The sequence below is a fragment of the Lissotriton vulgaris genome, chromosome 2_1 (assembly GCF_964263255.1).
Source record: "Lissotriton vulgaris chromosome 2_1, aLisVul1.2, whole genome shotgun sequence".
Taxonomy (NCBI): Eukaryota; Metazoa; Chordata; class Amphibia; order Caudata; family Salamandridae; genus Lissotriton; species Lissotriton vulgaris.
This window is the reverse complement of record NC_141687.1, coordinates 974852672-974865805: the sequence shown is the minus strand read 5'-3', so window position 1 is coordinate 974865805 and position 13134 is coordinate 974852672.

Genomic DNA, 13134 nt, shown 5'->3' with positions numbered 1-13134 from the left:
AAAATAGACACGAAAATTCAGTGGCTCAAAGAGGCGCCCGTGAACAGGCAACTGATTGGACCTGGGTGGCTTCGGCTTTGAGCAAAAAATGCTCCTAACACGACGAGTCATTTAGAAAAAGATACACCCACGGATAATAGCTGATAATCAAGAGGAATCCATTGCTGCAAATCCGCACACGATCAGCCTCTGTTCCTGGAACGTCCATGGTTTCAACAGCTTGTGTCATGACCACGAAACTGCAAACTTCTTGGACCAACACGACTTAATACTGCTACAAGAAACCTGGAACCTGCGCCAAATTTCCATCCCGGGAAATATCGAATTTCACGTCCTCGCCGAAAAACCCTCTAACTTTGGACACCCTAGAGGAGGCTTATCAACGTATATCGCCCAACAACACAGATGGCATACGGAAGAAGTAGACACTGTGGTTAACTGGATACAAGTAATAAAACTCACAGAGAATTTGGTCGCCGGTTCAGGTTCTTGTAATCTACTATTGCTCAACGTTTATGTTCATCCGGAAAAGAAGGAGAAAAATGAAAAACTGATTACTCTACTAACCTTGATCAGGGCCTTGCAAATCACTCATGAGACGTACTCCATGATTATATCAGGTGATTTTAATAGCAACCTAACAAAAGATGACAAAATAACGCAAGCTCTTGAAGAACCGGGCCTTTTTATCCTAAATAAGAAAGTCAGCGGGGATAGTGGTATACCTATAACCTTTTTAAGCGGTAACCGAAAGTCAACAATAGACTTCCCAATACTGAGCAACAGCCTGTTACCAACGGTGAGCGCTTTTTCAGTGGAGCAACGTGTGGAAAGTGACCATTTCCCTCTAATTACTAAAATGATAATGTTGGTTACCAAGACGGAAAAACAAAACACCGTCATCCAGTATACTGAAAAATTCAATCTACGTAAACTAAAATGGAGAGGAAAGGATATAAAACCAACAATGGATAAACTCAAAAATGAACTGCTTAGTTTAACACCGGAAGAAAAAGAAAATCTGGTAAAAACATGGGAACACCTATGCAAAGCAGTAACAAGTAATCCCCCACGTACAAATCAAAATTCAATAAGATTCAATACTGGCAAAAAGCCTTGGTACACAACTACCCTGAGGGAAGAAAAATGAAAAATTGCACGTGAAGTCCACAAGCAGGCATTATTGATAAAAAGTGGAAAAAAATCAAATAAATCGGAATTGAAAGTTATGCGAAAAAAATATAAGATCATGCTAAGGAGCGCAAAAACACTGTACCAAGAGGAAATGTGGACTAACTTACTAATCGCTAGTAAACACAAAAATGCCAGTACATTTTGGGGTATTATCAATAAACTGACAAGGGGGAATACCCTAAAACAGGAGGCAAGTATCGGAGAAAGTATATGGACCCAGCATGTTGAAAATATGTTCAGCGACAGGCCGGGAGGTGAAAAAAGGCACTGTAAACCGGAGTGCAAAGTATGCACTAGAAACTGCGAACATGCAGAAAATTTGCTAGGAAAAGGAGTTAATGCACCAGGAGACAAGCTGATGCAATCGTTGGGTAGTGGAAAGGAGAATAAACCTGAAAACTCACAGTTTAGCAAATCAGAAAAACTAGTGAATGCCGTGACCGACACCCTAGTAACAACAGACCAGCTTAAAGACAAAATAAATCGCCTGAAAAAAGATGGTGCAGCGGGTCCAAACGGGCTACCAAATGCTATCTTTAAATATTCGCCTGAATTTTGGGCAGAATATTTAACTCCAATCTTTAATGCAATCTACAACCAGAACAAACCACCAAGATCCTGGAATGGGAGCATAATCCACCCCATTTTTAAACAAGGTGACCACAACGAGCCGGGGAATTACAGGCTGATATCGCTAATGGATGTCGAGGCAAAACTATATGGATCATGCCTATTATCACTCCTTCAGGACTGGATGGAAGATACGAACATAATACCAATGTTCCAAACTGGTTTCCGGCCAAGGACGGGTACACTGACAAACTTGATAACCCTGGCGCTCTTGAAAGAAAAAGCTGCAAAAAGGGGGACGAGACTGTATGCTTGCTTTATAGACCTGCGAGCAGCCTTTGATAAAGTGAACAGATCCCGGCTATGGGATAAACTAAGATCATGGGGTATCCCGAAGAAGTTATTGGAGGCCATTATAGTCCTGCACAGCAACACCTGGGCTCGAGTAAAACTGGGAGACGGTAGCAGCGTAACGGCCGAAATAAGAACACAACAGGGCCTAAAACAAGGCTGTGTACTGGCCCCAAGTTTATTCAACCTGTACATGGCAGATATTGTCAACCACATGGAGATCGGGGAATGCCATCCACCCCACATGTCAAAAATCCCAATCCCTTTCCTGCAGTATGCCGATGATATTGTTGTTCTGAGCCAAACACCAATAGGGTTGCAAAGATCGATCAACAATTTGACAACTTATTTGGAGCACGAATGCTTGGAACTGAATAAAGATAAAACTAAGGTTGTCCGCATTGTGGATCCTAAAAAGCAAATATTCAAATGGTATGCAAATAGCTCCCCAATAAAGGAGGAAACTTCATACAAATACTTTGGTTTGAAATTGGGGCGAGGGCCGACGAACAAAGAACATAAAACCGAGCTAAAAGCAAAAACACAGTCTTTGATCTATGCAAACCGGCAATTACAAAAGAAACTAAGTTGTCCAAATTATACACACCTGCTGAAAGTGATAAAAGCTCAAACCCTACCATCCTTATCATACTCACTGGCCACCTGGTGTGGCAAAGAAGCAGGGCTGTTAAACAGCCTACAAACAAAAGTATACAAGGCAGTCTTAAACCTTCCAAAATCGTCGGCTCCGGCGCAGGTTCGTCTAGAATTTGGCCTTCTAAATCAGAAGTTTCGCAGTATGGGAACCTTTGTGAAACTCTGCCATAAAATACGCATGTCGGAAGCCAATTCATTGGACAACCTGTGCTGGAAAGAAATCGAAACCCAGCAGAAACAGCAAGTTCCAAACAGTTGGGGAGGCTACCTGTCTCAATCCCTAATCTGCATAGGAATTGAAGAAACCTGGGACATGAATCCAGATAGATCCACTTTTGATAAAATTGTAAACAATGCGGTCAAATGGGAATCCTACCTGGAAGACAAGATAAATACCGCAAAAAGACGACACGGGTGGACCGTGATAAAATCATATTCCGGGATAAAACCACAGACCTACCTAGAAAGCCAAACAATTCGTTAAAACAAAGATATATAAAACACCGACTAGGTCTACAGTTCTCAAAGGACTTGCTACCAGCCTGGAAAAACTGCCACACCGACCCCCATTGTTGTCTATGTGGATACCGAAACGAAACACTAACGCACTTACTATGTGTGTGCCCGGCACTTAAGGTCTTGAGGAGACGGCTTTTAAAGAACATTTTTAACAAATTGAACATTCAGACTTGTAGGCAAGCCGTAATCCAATGGCTAGATGGATCATGTCCTATGCTGGCCTGCAGGGGGGTCAAATATATGATGAAAGCCCAATCTCTCTTACAGCAAGCTGACCTTCGAATTATACCGCCAACCTGAAATATTTGACACTTACTTGCCACTTGACAAACAGTTTTATTTGCCAATATTTTAAAAAGTGTTTTATGTCCCATGATGATCTAGATGCATTTTGTAATGATTTTTAATAATTTTATACAATAAAATTGACTTGTCTTGACTACTGCTGACCCTTCTACCTCTGCCAGCTGTCACTTAGCATCCTTTATTCTCACAAGAACATGAAAACTTGCTCCTCCTTCTGTTTTCATTGTACATCAATTCCCTTCTCTTTAGGGTACTCATTTTTTTAAAATCTTTTTATTATTTCAAAACAAAACAAGACAGAAAGCGACCAACACAGTGACAATGCATCCAACTTTCGGTGGTAAGAGGAGATTCAACCATAATGCACCAATGATCAAAACGTACAGTCCCCATTAAATCTAGTGCAATAACATCAAGCCCTTCGCTCAACACAACGCCAAACCCACATTCAGGCTCTCAGCTCCAAGCAATGCCCTATTCTCGGTCTTCCTCATTGTCTATCAACTCCCATCCCTTCACCCCTACTGCTGATGCTGGCTTGCATATAAGAATTGTAATTAAAGGTACTACTCTTGCATGTAAGAATCCTACAGATCCTCCTTTCCTTTATACGTACATTTATTATGACCTTCTATGTTTCAGGGACCTCCCACTGCCCTGGTCTCCTCCTGTCCAGAAGGAGCTTCTCGTGTGCGGTCCGCTTCCACCGAGGACGCAGAGTCCAAATCAGCCTCCACGTCCAGCGTCCGGAGGTCCGCTACCAAGGCCTTCCACGCCCTTGCTGCTTCCAACGCTGTATCACTATGGGACCTCTGTGCTTGCTGTATTTGGGTTGTACTCTCACTCCCCGCCCACAGTAGAAACGCTGCCTTCCACCTAGTATAGCTAGGACCACCCGCTGCCTTCCAGTGTGATGTGATTTCTCTTTTGGCTAGAGTGAGGCCCAAGTCTATGAACTTACTAGTTATTTTGTTCTTACTAGTATGCGGAAACCAGTGCAAAAGGCACACCCCCTTATCCATGTCAAGCTGCCTCTCAGTCCCCCCACAGAGCGACCCGGTCACTTCCTCCCAGTATGGTCCCAGCCGAGGACAGTCCCATAACATATGGTTTAGGTCCGCTCCCGCCGTACGACAACGGGGACACATCGCTGTGTCAGCTCGGAAGTATTGATTAATTTTAGCAGGGGTGAGATACGCCCTATGTAGCACAAAGAATTGAATCAACTGGAACCTAGCATTCCTGGTACCCTTCCATGCCCTCTTAAGTATCTGCAACCAGGCTGTATCCGGGATAGCCTTGCCTGAGTCCATCGCCCAGTGCTCCCGCAATCGTTGTAACGTGTTAAGCCCTTCTGCTAACAGTCGTTTGTAGAGACAGGTAATCGCTTTATACGTGCCCGCTGCCATCACCACATATTGGCATGCGCCATTCACCGGGGGCTCAGAAAGGCCAGCACACCAATGTTTTTGTACAGCCACACTCAAGGCCGCGTGCATCAGGAAGTGACCGCGAGGAGGGCCGAAAGACTCCTGCAACGCTCCATATGGCAACAACACGCCATCTGCGTATAGGTCGCCCACCATCTGCAGACCCAACTCGTCCCACTCCGCCAGGCCGGACCAATCACAACCGTGCGGCAGCGCTGTGCACATGCCCAGTGGTATCTCGGGTGCATAAGGCTGCCGCACCCCAATCCTACTATGGAACCATTTCCAACAGTATCGTAGGGTGCTCTCCGCCACTGATAAGTCAGCAGTCCTCAACCTCTGCTGCAATATCACAAACGATAGCACATGTCGCGGTATCTCTGGCTGAGTCCCCCTCTCCGGTCCTCTAAACTCCAGCACCACCACCTGAGTAAGAACCTGGAACTGCGCAGCCAGATAGTAGAACTCAAAATCCGGAGCGGCAAGGCCTCCCTCAGCCCGTGGTCTCATCAGTGATTCAAATGCTACTCTACGGCGGCCCGCACCCCAAATGAAGCCACTCACATCCGAGCAGAGTCATCGGAAGAACGCCACCGGCATACGTATCGGTAAGGTGCGAAAGAAATATAAAAGCCGAGGAAGCGCCACTATCTTCAGGATCGCAACTCGACCCATCACCGACAATGGTAGGGACCCCCAGAACCGCATTTACTCTGTAGCCCTCTCATTGCTCTCTCAATATAGCCCTCGAGTAGGTCCTTCTGCGTATGATACACCTGCATAACCAGATAGGGAAGGCATCTGGGCTCCCAAGCGAGATCAGGCGGTAACTGAGGCGGATCGCAGGCACTGGACACTGGGAAAACACAGGTCTTTGTCCAGTTGACCCGCAGTCCCGAGACATCTCCAAAACAGGAGATTGCGCGCCCCATCCAGGGCCTCCCCCGCATCTTTTAGGAACATGAGGAGGTCATCCGCATAAAGTGAGATAGGGTGCTCGCGGCCTCTGTGTTGCAGGCCCCGGTATGCACCTCCCAGCCTCGCCGGCGCTGCCAACGGCTCTATCGCAAGAGCAAATAGCAGCGGGGAGAGTGGGCAGCCCTGCCTAGTGCCCCATCCCACTGGATAGGAGGAAAAGATCGTCCGTCCTACGCGAACTCTAGCCGTTGCCAGCGAGTACAGGATTTTAGTCCAACGGACATATCCGGCTCCAAGCCCAAACTCCATCATAACTGTGAACAGATAGGACCACTCCAGGCTATCTAACGCCTTAGCAATGTCAACCGAGAGCACCACAGCCTGTCCCTGTCCTCTGCAACCCTCATCCAACACGCCTATCAGCCGACGCACGCTACCAGCAGTTTTACTCGTCGGGATAAAGCCAGCTTGGTCCGCATGCACCAGCCGCGTCATTAGAGGAAGGAGCCTAGTAGCAAGCATGTGGCTCAGTATTTTATAGTCAGTCGTAAGTATAGACAAAGGCCGGTACGCCGCCGGATCAGTCGGATGCTTCCCGGGCTTAAGAAGCGGTATGATAGCCTCCCTAGTAGACTCCGGCAATAACCCCGTTTTCTGAGCCTCCTGGAACATTACCAACAATCTGGGAGCCAGCAAATCCGCATACGCCGAATAGAATTAAATGGGCAAGCCGTTGCTCCCAGGTGTCTTATTGCGCGCTAAGTGCTTAATGGCACAGCGAATCTCAGCTAAGGTAATATCCTGCCCGAGAGCCTCTGCTTCCTCCTCCTCTATTGCGGGTAAATCCAGGCCCTCGAAAAATGACTGAGCTTCCGTTTCACCTGTCAGCAACTGGCTGGTGTAGAGATCTGCATAAAAGGAACGGAACAACTCATTAATACGATTTTGCTCATACTCCAGCTGTCCAGAAGGGCAGGCAAGCACCAGAATAGGCACACATCTAGGGGCCGGGTCCGCAAGCCAAATTAACAGAGTGCCCACCTTGTCGCTTTCCGCATAGGCACGAGCCATAAAAGCCTTGTAATCAAGACACCGGAGCCTCTCTACCCCAGCCGCCACCACCTCCCTCCGAGCCAATACATCGTCAAGAGTCCCAGAGCCGTCCGAATGAGCCCGCTCAGCCTCGCGCAAGGCCAGCTCAGCGGTCTGGATCTCCCGCAGGAGCAACTTCCTGACACCCACCCATTTGGCGATACAAATCCTGCGGACCACCACCTTAAAAGCGTCCCACTCCAGAGCCACTGTTGTAGCAGTACCCGCATTTTCCACAAAATAATGTTCTATGCCTTCACTCAAATCAAGTCAAGTCAGAGAATTTATATAGCGCACTACATACCCAGAGGGTCTCAAGGCGCTAAGGGAGGGGAGGAGGATTACTTGTCAAATATCCACGTTTTAAGTTGCTTTCTAAATGCTAGGTGGTTCTGGGTAAGGCGAAGGTGGGTGGGGAGTGAGTTCCATGTTTTAGCTGCCAGGTATGAGAAGGATCTGCCTCCCATGGTGGTCTTGTTGATGCGGGGTACAGTGGCGAGGGCTTGGCTGGAAGAGCGTAGTTGGCGGGAGGGGGTGTAGAAGGATAGTCGTGAGTTGAGGCATTCTGGTCCGATGTCGTAGAGTGATTTGTGTGCGTGGGTTAGCAGTCGGAAAGTGATCCTCTTGTTGACGGGTAGCCAGTGGAGGTCTTTCAGGTGGCCAGAGATGTGTTCGTTACGCGGGATGTCTAATATGATCCTGGCTGAGGCGTTTTGGATTCGTTGGAGTTTCTTCTGGAGTTTAGCGGTAGTACCTGCGTAGAGGGTGTTTCCGTAGTCCAGTCGGCTCGTGACCAGAGCATGGGTGACTGTTTTTCTGGTTTCGGTGGGGATCCAGCGAAATGTTTTTTTCAGCATGCGGAGAATGTTGAAGCAGGATGAGGATACGGCGTTGACTTGTCTGTTCATTGAGAGTGAAGAATCCAGGATAACGCCTAGGTTCCGTGCGTGGTCTGTCGGGATGGGTGCTTTTCTCAGCTCCGCGCGGAAGGCAGGATCCAGCAACATCTCAGGGCGCAACCTCCAGTGAGGAATTCTGGAGCGCTCCACCATCCAACAAAAACTCACCAAAAGCGGATTATGGTCCGAGATGGTGCGCGTCAAATATACACTACTGACCGCCAGGGGCGCCAGTCCGGAGCTACAGAAAACTACGTCCAACCGAACATGGAGATCATGCAGGGCCGAATAATAAGAATAGTCCCTGTCCATCGGGTTCTGCGCTCTCCAGATGTCAATAAGTCCCCAGTTGTCCTGCCAGTAAGCACGAACCCCGCCAGTCTATTAATCGGGGCCGTGGGCAGTGTAGGATGGGACCTGTCCATGGTCACATCAGCAAATGAATTAAACTCTCCCCCCCATCAACACTGGTACAGGAAGGTAATCGGCGAGGGCAGAAGACAGTGTCCCCAGAAAGGATGCCTGCTCGACATTAGGAGCATAGACACTGCAAAGGGTCACCTCTCGGCCGTACAGTCTACCTCTCACCGTAACATAATGGCCCCCAGGGTCTACCAGCTGATCTATCATTTGAAATGGGACCCCTGCCCTAATCCAGGTCAGCGCCTCTCGCGCAAAGGCAGAATAAGTGGTATAATAAAGCTGCCCACGCCATCTACGCTGCAAGGCCTGCCCCTCAGGTTTAGTAAGGTGCGTCTCCTGTAGGAAGGCCACCTGCACTCCCGTACGGACCAAGTAAGAATGTACCCTATATCTACGTTGCATGGAGTGGAGTCCCCGAACATTCCAGGTCATATATTTCATGTCAGGAGCCGAACCCATATTTGCAATACAAAAACCCGCTCAAAGCAGCCCTGCACCCCCAGCTGCCAAGCAATGTCATCAAGATACCAAAATACAACACTTGAGAGCACCCTTCCATCAAATAAGCACAGCAGCAGCAGCAGACAGTTTCCCCCACACCGAGTAAATCGAACCCCAAACAGTCCAACCCCACCCGCCGTACCCCCCACCCTCCCAAGAACAGGCACCAACATAGTGAATCACATCCAAACCACCCCAACTGCACACCCCATGCAAAATTAAGGCAAACAAAACAAGACCATCCGGTGGGGGTTGGATAGGGCCTTGGACACTGTCTGTACCAAAACTAAACACACCATCTAAAACCGGTCCCCACATCCCCCAAACCCATCCCGCCTCCCAAGTTCCCCCAACCCCCTTTGAGAATCCCCGCCGCCACCACCACTGCCACCGCCACCTCACTCAGTCACAAAGCAGGCACTCAGCACCCCCAGTCCCAAACCACACTACTATCCGCAGAAAAGAACCAGTCCCCCACCCCCTCAAATAGTTCAACATCTACTCATCCAGCAGTCCATCCGCTGTCCCAGGGGTGGCCAGCGGCAGTCTCTGGTCATCAGACACCGATGATTCCCCTCTGAGTGGCTCTTATCACTGTCGTGTTCAGATGCTTCCGGTGTGGTCCTCAGCAGCTCCCCGGATATTGCCAATACCGCGTCCAGGACCTCCTTGAGTTCTATGGCAGTCTGTGAGGTCGATGGTTTTTGCGGTCCTCGCCTGCGGCGCCGTACGCGTTGCGACTGGTGGGGCTGAGAGTCGCCAGCCAGCACACGCACCTCTGCCTCCTGGCCATCCTTCCCTGCTCTATAAGACTCTATCCACTCCCAAGCCTCCTCCGGCGTATCGTGAAAATGGATCTTACCGTCCAGTACTATGCAGAGTTTGGCTGGGAAAAAGAGGGAATACTGAATCCCTTCCACACGCAGTTCCCTCTTTACAGCTTGGAAGGACATGCGGCGCCGCTGGATATCAAACGAGTAGTCTAGGAAAAGGGTGACGTTGCTGTTGTCCACTTGGAAGAAGCCATTGCTGCGGGCCTTCCGTAAAAACAGATCACGGTCCCGAAAGTGCAGCAACCGCGCCACCACTTGTCGCGGAGGGCGGCCCTGCAACGGCGGTCGGGCCGGGACTCGGTGCGCACGCTCCAGAGTATAAAAGTTTAAAAGGCCCTCAGGGGCCACAACAGTCCGGACCCAATTCTCCAGGTAGGCTACCATGTCTGATCCCTCACTATTCTCCGGCAGGCCCACCACGCGGATGTTATTACGTCTGTTTCTGCCTTCTGCATCCTCAGCCGTTGTTCCAGTACTGTGATACGATCTAGGACATCCGTCAGTGAAGCAGTCAATGCTTTCTGCGCCGGGCCAAGCTCCTAAACTGCAGATTAATTCTGCTTCACGCGATCCGCAAATTTCGAGTGGTCCGCTCGTAAGAGGCCCAGTCCCGTCGCAACTTGCGCAATGTCCTGCCAGAGATCAGCACGAGTGTCCGTGATGCCCGCTAATATTTTATCCAGCTGCAATTGAATTCCCGAGGTGGGCGGCAGTTCCTGCTCAGTCCTAGTCTCCTGGGATAGGGATTACGTGTCCGACGGCGGCGGATCCTCCTCCTTCCGTCCCCGGAGTTTGCCCTTGGCCGCGCATGGTGACGCACTCCGATCTTGCACCGCGGTGGCCCACACCCTTCACCTCCAGGTCACGGGTCTCCGCAGCAACACCAGCAGACTCCTCAGGGCCCTCCGCCGTGTCGGGGGGCCCCGGCCACGGCCATCTCAGAGGGGGGCTCCACTCAATGCCCCGGCCTCCGCCCTATGTTCTCCATGCCAAAGACACCCAGTAGAGGCGGGAGAGGCGCAACCAGGCTCTTGGCCACCGCTCACCGATGCTCCTCAGGGTCCAGTACAAACCCTAAATGCAGGACCAGCAGCTCCGACCAGCTACTGTAGCGCGGGGCCGGGGCGTCCACCTTCCTCCAGTCAGGACCGGCCTCTCACACAAGTCCGCAGGGGGGGGTCACCAACGCTCCAACTCCAGTCGCATCCCCAGTCACGGCCGTGCACCCCCGCCCAGTGTCGCCACAGCCAGACTCAAACTAAAGTGAAACTCAGGGCCTTTGCCATCTTGGCTCCAGCAACTCGGGAGGGCTCCTCTCCATGCCCCCGTCTCTCCGATGCGCCCCACTCCAGAGTCACCCAAGAGAGGGGTGAGAGGTGCAGCTAGGGTCCCAGACGCTGCCCACCGGACACCCCAGGGCCCAATGCAATTCACTGATGCCAGATCATTGGCACCAGCCGGCCCACATATCTCAGGGCTGGTGTGTTCACTATCCTCCGGTCAGGCACCTCTCCTTGCGCCAGCGTCACCACCAGCACAGCACCAGGCTGCAGGGGGTCCCAGTGCTCCTCTGACGGTCGCGTCCCCAGCCACAGCCGCAGCCACGCTCCCCCTCACAGGATCACCACAGCCGGGCTCAGGCGAAAACGAAACTCAGGGACCACGCCATCTTAGGCCCCTGGTTCATTGCACCACCACTCTCTTGAACGGCCAGCGCGACCCTGTTCCTGCATCTCCCATGGCAATTTTCAGCACCCTCTCCGCTCCAGGTCGCTCCTCGGTCCAGGAGCTCTAATGGGGGGAATCAGGAGGCGTTGATGACAGGAGAATTGTGGGGGATCAGGCGCGGAGCTCAGTGCTCGCGCAGCCGGTCCAATTGGCTCCTAAGCAAAGCCCCGCTCTTTTGGCTACTCATACCACTTCAATGTAGATAATACCCAAATATTCTTCTTCCTGACCTTCCATACACTCACCTCAAGCTGCCTTACGGCAATCTGCCACTTGATAGCCCTATGGTCCTTGATGCTTAACCTCTAAAAAACAGGTCCTGTACTTTTTGGTATCAAATCTCCCCCACCCCCCTTTTCACTAGCACTATCGTCCATGCTTGCTATTTATCACACAAACAGCCAGAAACTCGGATGTTCTGATCGATATACGTTGAAAATGGAGGCAGTTCATTTCCAATACTGCTTCAGCAGGAAACTTTCAACTGCTCAACATCTGTAAGATCTGCCTACTGTTACACTTCAGTATCTATTACCTGGTGTTCTGAAGAATTGATTACAGCATCAGTTTAATGGGCAATCCCCTAAAACTACTCTATGGTTATAATTGATAAGGTTGTCAATTTTGTGATATACACTCTCTTTAATTTTATTCAGCACTCTCCCACCTTCACATACTGCCAACAAATGGGATCGCTTAGTGCCAAGAACAGAGTTATCTATAAGTTATTATATTAGTAGTTAAATCCATCAACAACCTTGCTACTGGCTGCCTCTGGGACACAATTTCTCGATATACCCCTACATGTAATCTCAAATCAGCCATCCAAATCCTACTGACCTTACCCAAACGGCTCTGTGCCAACTCCATGCTTAGGGTGTCCATTTCATTCTTTATTACATGATAGTTGTGCCTGCTCCTTCTAATTGGACTTCAATGTTATTCTAAGAAATCATCTGTTCATTATTTGTGCCTTCCTGGAAACCTTAATGAAATGTTTTTCAGAGAAGTTTCCAAAACCACTAGTCTTTACTGCCATCCCCATTCTTGCATGTTATTTGAATGTCATTAATATTCATATAAATTAAATAAATAAATAAGGTATGTGCTTGAAGTCATATAAAACCATTAATAATATTATGATGCCAGTGCAACAGCATGCTGATTTATTTGCTTTTTTGATTTTTTTCTAAAAAGTGAGAACATTGAACTTAACAACTGTATCAATGCCCTTCTGAAGTGAAGCAGAAGTTCAAATCCATAAAAGCTTGACAAGCAAAAAGGATTAAAACGTATGCTCTACACATAAAGTTGGAAGATTAATTATATGAAGAATATGCATTAACCTTTTAAAGGGAAAATACTATTGAAATGTTGACATGTAGTATTCATTCTCTGATTTAAACAGTCTACAGCCAATAATCAAATAATGATTTAGGAAATATGGAGAAAGTGCAATGAAGCCAAAATAAAATGATTGAATAATTTATCCCAATATACTGTGCGGGTTATTAAACTAGTTAAGCACCACTCGGTTGACTAGTTGATAAATTCTATCTATGATTATCTTGGATTGCAGTGACAAAATAACAGAATGTGAAAAATGCAGAGAGTACAAGTCGATGGGTAACATGCAAACCAGTTTCTCGACATAGAGATTGATTTACCAAAATGACAAGGGTAACAAAAAAGGACATCACATACCCTCTGAAC